The following is a 10,233-nucleotide window of genomic DNA, read 5'->3' as shown; positions in this document are numbered from 1 at the left end:
CGTCCTTTACCTTGGTCAACTGACTCTTCATCACAAGAAGTACTGCATCGCACCAGTTGAATATTTTCGGTTGGAGGCACTCCAAGGCATGCTGCATATAGGATCTGTTGGCTACATGAAGAGACGCACTACCGGCCATCCTACCAAAAGTGTACAGGATAGACCTAAGGGACCTGTCAGCAACATGACGGATAATGATCTTGCCGTCTTTACTCGGCTGAGATCCTTCCCTGCAATACTGGCGGACATAATCACTCACAGAGTCACTCCCTTGGGCCGAACCTGACAAAGAGATGGGGGCACCCCGCCTCGACAAGCCAGTCAAGAAGTAAATATCTACTGCGGTCAAGGGGATAGATTTGCCCCTAATCTGGAAAACTTGATTGATAGGATCCCAAGCATCGAGCAAATACTGCAGTAGGTTGATCTGCTGTCTCATGCTAGAGATGCGGAAGAACTTCAGCAGACCACAGTTCCGCAGCGCGTTCATCGTAACCGGATCATGTAGGGCAATCATGTCCTCTTATTCATGTTCTCGTTCTCGCCATGTAAGGGTCATTTTTCTCCAATATCTCTGAAAAACAAACATGAGAGGAGTTAGATCCTGGTTTTGATGAGAAACAGGCAAAAATTTTCATCAAAAACTGTGCAACAAAACCCTTTTCTGTGCCCAGCGCACCTGCACAGTGTTCCACCTACGTTGAAGGTCAAACTACCTTCATACTGCTTGACATTCAGCGCAGGTTTCGAGTGCCCAAGGTGCGCTGATGGCAGAGCGACCCCATCAAACCCCAGGGGCTCAGAAGAACAGGAAATGAAGCATAGAATGCAGAAAGGAAACCATGAAATGAAAGAGCTCAGGTTTAGCTCCTACCTGGTCCAGACGGCGCCAAGAATCGTCCACAGAATCTCCCGAAATCAGCTGATGAAAATCAAGGGGGGGAGGCACCTCCAAAGCTCCAACAAATCAAGTTCAAATGAAATGGTAAAATGAGAGGTAAAAACACTTTTTAATTGCTTTTTACGTAGTTCAAAGTGAAACATTAGTGTTTTAATCTCATTTTCAAGCAAATGTTATTCATTTCTAACTAGTTTAATGCAGCAATTGAGGGTACAGTATTATCTTTGAAAAAGGAAAAGCTATTTATGGTAAAAAATCAAAACTAGACCATGTTATCGAGCAGTTTTAGCACATAGTTCATGCTCGTTAAAAAATAAACATAAGATCGAGCAAGTGTTTCAATCCGCGTTTAAGCTCTTTAAAAAATGAACTATCCTCCGGTAAATAGCCACCGTGAATGTAAATTTATCAGCCATTAAAGCCTTGGTCGTGTTTGCACCATCACCTCCACTTTTCCATTAGCCGATCATTCACCTCCATTTGATTGTTTACCCATTTTGAGGAACAGCTGCGAAGAGTGATTTCACTAGCCATCCTTGTGACACTGCCGTGATTGGAAAATTCCAACCCTTACCTGGAATCAGCTGCTACCCGTTTTATCACTCGTTCCTCAAAAGACGAGTCTTCTTTAAGCTCTTTTCATCTGACTTATAAAATATGAAAAGATTGCCGAGTTTTGGCCTTCCAGCTCGTTAAAGCGACCGGAAGTGCTATCCCTCCTCTAGATTTTAATATTTTTGGACCTGAGGGATTATTTCACAAAACGATCGAGCGCTTGTTTTGTTCAGCTCGTTAAAACTATCGAAAATTCATCCCTTCTGTATTGTTTTATACTTTTTCGGACTTAAGGGATTAGATGACGAAAAAGGAACTTTGGAGTTATCTTTATGTACCTTTTCAGACTCTCTAAAAATGAAAAGGACCGAGTTATCTTTGTCATTAGACTCGTTAAAAAGATTAATAGCGACAAACTTGTCTTTAGACGAGAACGAGTTTCACTATCGCTAGGCTCATTAAAACATAGCGATGTGTTTGCCCGAAGGGCAAATTATAGAACAAGCATATGTTATCCTCCTCAAGATTGACAAAAATAAAGAGGTACTGGTCAGAAATGACTGGGGAAAAATTGGGAAGAAACTCAAAGAACTTTTATTGGTAGCAAGTCGCTCTTGAACATGACACTTCCACTCCGTGCCTGAGTCGGGTTGGGTTGTTTCATTCACCGGTCACATCACCATGGTCTCGCCATACCATCCACCTTTGGGGTAAATGCTACCAATCCATCACACAAGTGTCGCCGATGTGTTCAAGAGAAGTCATCCAGAGAAGTCAACCGTGTCCCATCCACTACCATACATTATCCTTCATTCTTTCATGACCGCTACCCTGAACCATATATCATCAGATCGTTTTCACCTCTATCAAAATCATTTGCTCCGTTCCGTGTCACTGATGTGGGATACATCAAGGCCCTCCTTTGATGGATCGCTTCTTGTCGACATCAGCTCATTATCCAAGAAGTTGATCTAGGAACACCCCCTTCAGTACTTTGAAGCTTGCATGCCTCAATGGCAAGTTTCTCACTTCCGGCGACAGGTATACATCAATGACCTTCGACCGAAAGATTTTGCATGGTGTTCGACGCCAAGTCCTTTATTCACACCACGTGAATTGTACTGCAGTACCTTGAGGGTCATTATCATTATCGGTGATTCCTCTTGCGCTTGTTAACAGTTTACATCATTGACTGGTAATCAAGCGATGTCTTTCCATGTTCGACTTCAAAACATTTCTCACATGGATCGACTTGTACTTAGAGTGAAGATCGAACGAGATTGAAGACCCTGGATCTAGTTTCATCCATCCGGGCTGCAATACATATTCAGGAAAAATAAAGACATTTGACATGTACAACATTTCAGCACAGATAATCATCCTACCAAAAGGATGATGATTTCATCAAAATCATCAGTCTACCATCAGACGATTGTTTGTTCTATGTACAGAAAAATGAATTTATAAAGCTGAGCATGGGAATGCCCGCCTCAGATAGATCATGAAAACAGTATGAAAAATAATGTATTGTATTGTATCTTATTACAGGTCTCCTCCCAGCATTGAAAGAACATCGGATCCTCCTAATAAATCATTTCACCCGATAAACGGCCTCATGCTTTAGGGGGCAACTATTATAGACATTTTTGTGCCTTACGGCATTGAGCATGAAATGTCCATAATCCAAGGGATCCAAAGTCCCTAAAAGATTTGTTCCTACCCCTAAAGGAACAAGGTCAACCAATGACAGCTTCTCCCAGAAGCTCTCCACCAAAAACCACTCAGAAACAGTCAATTCAGGATCAATTCAGAAGCTCTTCTAGCTGCCTGCATTGCAATGCACCCCAGTACACTAGCTAGGTGCGTTGCAACGCACCTAAATGCACTACCAGGGTGCGCTGAGTGGGAAATGACAAATGGCAAGCTCATTCAACGAGGTGGAAAGACCATGGAAGCTTCCAGAATCTTCTCCAATGACACTTGCCTCAATGAATTCGACTAGTGATGAGTAAGAGGCTCTCAACCTCCAAGTGGAAGCAAGAACTGACATAGAGAAGCCACAAGTCAAAACATAAGCTGACTCATCCTGTCTACTTACATCTATATATGGATCCCTCATCCGAGAGATCCAGAGGCTGGAATTTTGTACTTTGCAGAGAATTGTTGTTTGTTTGAGATTGAGATTAGTACATTGGGTGATTTATGCTTTGTTGGAGGAGAGGAAGGGATTCCTTTGCTGGGAGGTAGATGCTGGATCGGGACTCACTTGGTTGTATCTCCTCTTGGACTTTCTTATCATATCAATAAAACTATTTTAGTTTCTCCTATATGCTTGTATATCGATGATGCTTTGTTATATTTGCATATTTAGTTTATATTTGATCCTAAACTAGTTATGAATGTAAATCTATGTCTTTTGTGTAGTTTTCCTCTCTTGTGATCTTGCAGGAACTTGGTGAAGCTGGACCAGTGAAGGAGAAAGCAGCGGGAAGCGAACAAAGGAGAGAGCGATTGGATCGACAAACTAGCAGAAGACACCGGTTAGTTACATCCTTCTTCTCCATTTGCATTCCATAAAGAAGAATACGAAAATAGTTTTCCTTGTTTGTTGCTAAGGCACTATCACACCTTAGAGTGGGATAGGGGCATTCCGAATTGGATACTTTTCCCAACAACAGGATGTCACGGGGTCAAATCTCCTCGACGCCCTCAGGGTTAGGCCTGTTAAGGTTGGCCAATGGACAGATCCCGTTGGGTGGAACTGCCCGGCTATTTCCCGTGGATGTAGCGACCACTCAGTGATCATGAAACACAGTTAAAAAAAAAAGTATTAAATATTTATTTTTGGTGCATTGCGATAAAAACAAAAATACATAGAAGATCAAGAAAAAACATGAAAAGGATAGTGAACAAAAGCTACAGTTGGTTAATTACACCAACAAGTAAAAACTAGGAGTGGATTGATCTTCCTCGGCTCAACATCTATATTTATACAAAAATTCATGTTGGTTACAACAATTAAAATATTAGTTTCAGAGGTGGTGTTGCCCTTTCATTTCTGCAGGTGGTGAGGTGGTGATGACTGTTAAATATTTGATGAGATAAGGTGGTGGTGACCTCTGGAAGCTTAAAAGCCAAGGCGGTGACCATGACGATGACGACAAAGGAATACATCATGACATAATTATTATCACATTCTCCCTCTTAATGATTTCAAAAAAAAATAACAAAACTTTGCTATTACATCAAAATGTCGTTACATCATGCACACCCCTATGTTTTCCCTGTGAGTTTCAAACAATTCTTTTCCCAAGGGTTTTGTAAATATGTTTGCAAAATGGTCTTCTGATCTGTAGAACACCATACATATTTCATTATTTCTTACTAATTCTCGAATGAAATGATATCTTGTATCAATATGTTTACTCTTCTTATGGAAAACATGATTTCTTGATAATGCAATAGCAATTTCTTTTCACAGAAAATATGAGTGGGTTCTTTTTGTTCATGCAACAACTCTTTTAAAATTCTTCTCATCCACACAATTTGACATGTTGTTGTTGTGGTTGTAACATACTCTGCTTCAACTAATGATAAAGTCACAATGGATTGCTTCACTTATGCCCATGAAACTACACCTGAACCAAAACTGAACACATACCCAGATGTTCTCTTCCTATCATCAATATTTCCTACAAAATCATTATATGTATATCCAGTAATTTTAAAATCTAAATCAGATGCATACAAGATACCATAATTTCTTGTTCCAACAACATATCTTAAAATCCTTTTTCCCACTAGCCAATGGGTACTCTTTAGAGACTCCATGAATCTGGAAATTAAACTTACACCAAACATTATATCAGGCCTTGTTGCAGTCAAATACATAAGACTTCCAACCAATTATTTAAAGAAGGTTGGATCAATATATGAACCATGATCATCCCTACTGAGTTTTGTGCCAATTGAAATTGGGGTTACAACTCGCTTGTAGTTTTCCATCCTGAACCTTTTCAATATATCCTTTTCATACATAGATTGAAAAATGAAAATACTATCTTTAGATTGAGTTACTTCAATACCAAGAAAATATTTAATTAGGCCTAAATCAGTCATATCAAATTATTTTTTCATGCTTGTCTTAAAATCATATATTGAGAGATCTCCAGTGAAAATAAAATCATCAACATACAGGCACACAATCAAAATTTTACCTTCCTCATTTACTTTTGTATACAAAGTTGGCTCACTTGGACTCCTGATGAATCCATTGTTATTCAAATATTCATCAATTCTACTATACCATACTCGGGGTGCTTGTTTCAATTCATATAATGCTTTCTTTATTTTGTAAACTTTACTTCTTGATCATCAATTTCATATCCACGAGGTTGCTTCACATAAACATCTTCTTCCAAAAAACCATTTAAAAATGCAAACTTAACATCTATTTGATAATATATTTTCCATTTAGTTTGTGCAACAATAGCTAATACCATTCTTACTATGTCAAGTCTAGCTATAGGTTCAAAAGTTTCATTATTATCAATACCGGGTTGTTGAATGAACCCCTGAGCTACAAGTCTTTCTTTATGCTTTTGAATTTCACCTTCAACATTCACTTTAGTTTTGTAAATCCATTAACACCAATAGTATTTTTACCTTCAAGAAAATTTACAAGTTCTCAAGTATTATTTCTCTCTATAGCATCAATTTCTTCATCAATGGATTTTATCCAAACTTTTTGTTTCACAGCTTCATCAAAATTTACTGGATGATATGGAAGTAATGCAAAATTTGAAACTTGATCTATTTCATCATTATGCTCATACAATTCCTTTAAACTTCTATTCTTCTGACCTTTAATTTTATTCTTCAATGTATATATTATAGGATTAGAATCATCACTTACCTTTGATCTTGTTGTTTGTTGTCCACCATAACCTGATGGTTCCTCGCATTCATGATTTCTTGGTGTTTAGAATTATAATTGACTTACTCTTGGTGATTGGCTTGTTGAAGTGCTTGCAACAGGTGTATATGGAATTGATTGTCCACCTTGTGTTTCTTTCTCATCTTCATTATCATCTCCATGAGATAATACAATTGTCTCTGCAACATATTTATCTATGCTTCCATCTCAAGCTTCTTCTTCCTTGAACCCAACATTTCTACTGATAATATATTTCTTGGTGATGGGATTATAAAGTCTATATGATTTAGACTCCTCACTATATCCAATAAAGATACATTTCTCACTTCTATCATCTAACTTCTTTCTCAATTATTTAGGAACATGTGCATAAGCAACGCAACCAACAATTCTTAAATGAGATATATGACCACTCTTACCATTCCAAGCTTCTTTAGGAACTTGATCCTTCACACTCTTAATCAAACCTCTGTTAAGAATATAAATAGCACAAGCTACTACTCCTCCCCAATATGCATTTGGTAGATGCTTTTCCTTCAACATACTTCGAGCCATATTCATAATAGTTCAATTCTTCCTTTTAACTATTCCATTTTGAAGTGGAGTATAACGTGCAGTAAATTGCCTCTTGATTCCATTCGATTGAAAAAACTCAATGCAATATGTTAGCACATATTCACCACCTCTATCTGATCTCAAAATTTTAATATGATTTCCACTTTCCTTTTCAACCATAGCATTAAATCTTTTAAATATAGAAAATTCTTCATATTTCTGTTTCACAAGATAAACCCATGTTTTTCAACTTTAATCATGAGCAAAATTCAAAACGTAAACACTACCAGCCAAAGAAGGTGTTTTCATTGGTCCACATAAATGTGTGTGAACAATCTTCAATGGAGCTTTCGCCTTGTATGAAATTCTAGATACAAATTTATGTCTATGATGTTTTGCAAGTATACAACTTTCACACGAGCTCGTCAGTTGTTGAACACTGGGTAACCCTTTCACCATCTATTTCTTCTATAGCAAATCTAGACCACCAAAATATAAATGACCATATCTTAAATGCCATAACCATGATTCATTGAAATTCTTAGTTTTGTAAGCATTTAAGGAGGGAGACAATTCATTTCTCATTATAAGTGGAAACATCCTATTCTTTGTCATTTCTACTCTGGCTATCGGCTTCTTACTTGGATATTTGTCAATGATAATATACACATTATTTTTTAAGAACACTCTATACCTTTCCTCTATCAATTGTCCAATGCTCAATAAATTGCATTTCAAGCTAGGTACATAATAGACATCATCAATTGTTCTTCTATCATCATCTCTAGTATAAACAATGACCATTCCTTTACCTTTAACGCATACCTTAATATCATTACCCAACTTGACTTCAGACTGAATAGTGGTGTCTAGATTGGAAAACAAATCTTTGTTTCAAGTCATGTGATTTCTGTAGCCACTATCTAAAACCAAATATCATTTGAACATTCTTGAGCCATGTTACAAGTCATAAACATTGGCTTCTGGCTGTCTTCAAATTCTTCTGAGATGTGTGCAAATTTCTTACCAACATCTGCCTGTCTCTTCAAACACTTAGTAGAAAAATGGTCATATCTTTTGCAATAATAACATTGAACTTTAGACATATCATACCTTTGATTTCCTCGATGCCAGTTTCTATTGTAACTCCCCCATAAATTAGAAGGGTGTTGCTAAGATTTCTCGTCATGTTCATAATTATCTCGCGGACATCTTTGATCAGCTACTCTATCGCCTCATCCTCTATTACTCGATCATCCTCTTCCTCTTCCTCTATGAAATTGAAGCTGAGTTTTGAAGGAATTCTCCAACGTGCTATCATTATATCTTGACATCTTGGATTCATGTGAAATCAAAGAACCAATCAACTCTTCAATTTTCATTTGACTTGTGTCCTTGAACTCTTCTATGGATACAACAATCGCTTCAAATTTCTTTGGCAAACTTCAAAGTACTTTTTTTATCACTCTCTTGTTTGAGAGGTCTTCTACATATTGTTGCAATTGATTAACAACACTCATGACTTTAGTCATAAAAGCATCCACAGTTTCACTATCTTTCATTTGCATATTCTCGAAATCTCTTCTCAAATTCTGCAACTTGAAGTTCTTTACTTTCACTACACCCTGATAACAAGGATTCAAGAGTGTCCCATTCCTTCTTTGAAGATTTTGCATTGGATACTTTTGAAACTATCACGTCATCTAAGCCTTGTTTAAGAAGGCCAAGAGCCTTATTGTAGTTCTTTCCGTCAGCATTTGTAACAACGATCCGTAACAACTATCTCTGCTACCTCATTAGCAGGGTCGCCATACCCATTAGTAACAAATCCCCAAAGATCATGAGAGCCTAAGAATTGACGAAGTAGTATTGGTATTTGATTCCATCTCTCACAAATGATTGAAATCTTTTGATAAAATTTAAAAGAACTTTCGCACTACAATACTTTCAATTCCTTTCGAATACATTTCCTTTCAAATACCCTTACAAATACTTTCGGCCACCTCTTTTTTAAAAAGATACTTTAAAATTCCCTTTCAACTCCCTTAATAAACCTATGTTTTATACAACATATAAATCATCTTTTTCAAAAAATAAAACTCCATCAGGATATACATTGTTTTCAATGTGACTTCAAAGGATGTTGCCTCTCAAACTTTACAAGGGGCTTTGACCAAAAAAATTATCCACACTGTTGAAAGATGTGTACACAGTGTAGATTTGCCTTACTGGCAGAATGCAAACTATGGCTCCACTTCACCAAATTTCGTACAGAACTGTCAAAGTTTGTTAGTCTGGTCTACCACACCACAGAACTGCTCGAAACACCTTTGCAGCTCAGTTGAACTCTTCCACCCAACTCCTCAGTCTTCAAATTTGATGTGAACAGACAAATAACAAGAAATTATTCAAAACAACGCGCCGACTTCTCCAGGCAAAACAACACAACGACACTCTACAAACTACAAACTGGCTTCGATACTAAAAGTGGCATTTAGGCATAGAGCATAAGCTCCAACCTCCTCGCGAGTTATCTTTCTCTACAGCTTACAAGCCTGCAGGGAAGTTACAAGGCCGAGTGGCGTCTCTCCTCCAACAAACAACTGAAACAAATAAACAGCACTTCACATCACTGGCTTTGGTACCAAGTGATGAAAACAAAAATACAGAGCAGATCAAGAAAAAACACGAAAAGGACAGGGAACAGTAGCTAAAACTGCAAAATTATACCAACAAGAAACAATCGGAATTGGATTGCTCTTCCTTGGCTCAGCATCTATATCCATACAAAAATTCATGTCCGTTACAACAATTAAAATATTAGTTTCAGAGGCGGTGCTGCCCTTTCATTTCTGCAAGCGGTGAAGGCGGTGATGATTATTAAATCTTTGATAAGGTACGGCGGTGGTGACCTCCGGAAGCTGAAGAGCCAAGGCGGTGACGGTGACGGTGACGATAAAGGGATACAGCGTGAAATAATTATTCTTACACATTATAGAAATGGTAAGCAGTGTTGTCGTCGGGGGTGACCGCCTGAAGCTTAAGAGCCAAGGCGGTGACGGTGACGACAAAGGAAGACAGTGTGGAATAATTATTCTTACACATTATATAAATGGAAAGCAGTGTTGTCGCCGTTGTAGATGCTCTTAAAGCAATTTGTGTATTATTTATTCCAATAGGGTAATAGGTTTTCCAACTTTTTATTATTTACTATTGAAACCAAAAAAGCTCCGTTTAGAATTTCCCCAAAACCCTTATTAATCCAATTGTTAAGACAAAGTACAAT

General features: G+C 37.7%; 1 long non-coding RNA gene across 1 annotated transcript; it reads right to left on the bottom strand.

Annotated features, from left to right (window-relative positions):
• Positions 1-8,733: 8,733 nt before the first annotated feature.
• Positions 8,734-9,706, bottom strand: LOC149152173 (uncharacterized). Its single transcript, XR_016263398.1, has 2 exons — positions 9,095-9,706; positions 8,734-8,833 (listed from the first exon to the last, which is right to left on the bottom strand). It is a non-coding gene; the product is annotated as an uncharacterized LOC149152173 (long non-coding RNA).
• Positions 9,707-10,233: the final 527 nt, after the last annotated feature.

The sequence above is a fragment of the Pinus tabuliformis genome, chromosome 9 (genome assembly GCF_031772625.1).
Source record: "Pinus tabuliformis cultivar Carrire ecotype Pingquan chromosome 9, CPIR1, whole genome shotgun sequence".
In the NCBI taxonomy this organism is placed as follows: domain Eukaryota; kingdom Viridiplantae; phylum Streptophyta; class Pinopsida; order Pinales; family Pinaceae; genus Pinus; species Pinus tabuliformis.
The sequence above is the reverse complement of the archived record's forward strand: the minus strand, read 5'-3'. Positions and strand labels throughout refer to the sequence as shown.